Source organism: Phacochoerus africanus, chromosome 11, assembly GCF_016906955.1.
Source record: "Phacochoerus africanus isolate WHEZ1 chromosome 11, ROS_Pafr_v1, whole genome shotgun sequence".
Classification (NCBI taxonomy): Eukaryota; Metazoa; Chordata; class Mammalia; order Artiodactyla; family Suidae; genus Phacochoerus; species Phacochoerus africanus.
This window is the reverse complement of record NC_062554.1, coordinates 114,138,249-114,139,883: the sequence shown is the minus strand read 5'-3', so window position 1 is coordinate 114,139,883 and position 1,635 is coordinate 114,138,249. Positions and strand designations below refer to the sequence as shown.

Below are 1,635 nucleotides of genomic sequence, written 5' to 3'. Positions count from 1 at the left end.
CAGGCCAGCAGCTGCAGCACTGATTTGACCCCTAGCCCAGGAACTTCCATTTGCCACAGGTATGCCTATAAAAAGAAAAGAGAAAAAAGAAAAAAAAAAGAAAGAAATGAGCATTGTTCACAATCAAAGAGGCAGAGCAGGGTAGTGAAAGGAGCTTCAACTATGTGCTCAGAAAGACCTTGGTTCAATTCTCAACTTGGTGTGAACCTGGGCAAGTTATTTAACCTTTGTGAGTTCAATTCCCTCATTCACATAATGGGGATAATAACCCTATTTTGTAGGGTCACTGGAAAGGTGAAATGTAAACACACAAAGAGTGTTCAGCATGTAATAGGGAACACGATAAATGCTCATCTGATCACCCTCTTTACCAGCGTACAGTAAGGGTTTGATACATGTTAGTTTCGACAGTCAGATTTCCAAATGTAAAATGAAAACATGTTTTCTCCTTGAGTTAGAGGGCTTTAAATGGAAACCATGCTACTGTATCAATTCTTACAAGAATTTTTTTTTGTCATTTGGATAATTAAATATTTTATTCTTTAAAAATTAATGGGTCATGATAGTAAAATAAGTTTAAAAGCTAAACAGTAAATTTACAAAAAAAAAAAAAAGTATAAAAATGGCCCTTGAACACATTGCAAACATGTTTGGTCTCCTAATCTGAGAAATACAAATTTCAATTACACAGAATTTCTCATCTCTAAAATTAGTTTAAGAGTAAAAACTGTTACGAATGTTATTAAAGCTGACAGAAACAGGCACTTGTATACATTTTGGTGATAATATAAATTAGAAAACTCTTATGAAGGGGTATTTTACAATATCGAATAAATATACATGAGCTTAGCTTTAAAAATATGGAACTCTTCACAAATTTGTATGTCATTCTTGTGCAGGAGCCATGCTAATCTATATATCCTTCCAATTTTAGTATATATGCTGCTCTTATTATTGAGGCAAATACTTTTATTTCATTACAGGAAACCAAGACTCACAGGGATTAAGTAACTTGGCCAAAGTTACACAACTATGAAGTATCACAATTCTGGGTTTTTCCTTGTGGTTGTATCAACCCAATATGGTCAGATGTTATCTTGTGCTTATCAGAAGCTCTAATTGGTAGTTACATATGAATTTGTTTAATAGAAAAGAAAAATTAATAATTATTCAATAAATGGTTCTTATGTTAGCAGCACTTGAAATTATCAACAGGAAGACAGTATTTAAAGAGGTCTTTGGAATTCTACAAAATTATTAGATTTTGTAATTATTAGATTTTGACTGGTAATGCATTGAAAGAAAGAAGTTGAGATATTGGGGTTTTTTAGATTAAAAGAGGCAAAAATACAATGTGTCACCTTAATTTGATTTGGCTTTGCTCAATGTCATAACAGATATGTTGGAAGCAAACTGGAAATTTGAATGTGCACAAATGGAGAAGACAATTAGGAATTATTATTCATTTTTGTAACGTGTGATAATGGCTGTCATTATCTTTTGAAGGAGAATTTTTGGTAGGGGGAAGGAGAAAGCTACCAGTGCTAAAATGAACTATTAGTGGTAAAATGTCATGATGTCTTTATTTTAAAAATGATTCAGCAAAACAGTATTAAATGGAGGAAATGCAGGAAA

At 32.4% G+C, this 1,635-nt stretch overlaps 1 pseudogene; it reads right to left on the bottom strand.

The window, feature by feature from the left end:
* Positions 1–854: 854 nt before the first annotated feature.
* LOC125112226 (uncharacterized) lies at positions 855–955 on the bottom strand (annotated as a pseudogene).
* Positions 956–1,635: the final 680 nt, after the last annotated feature.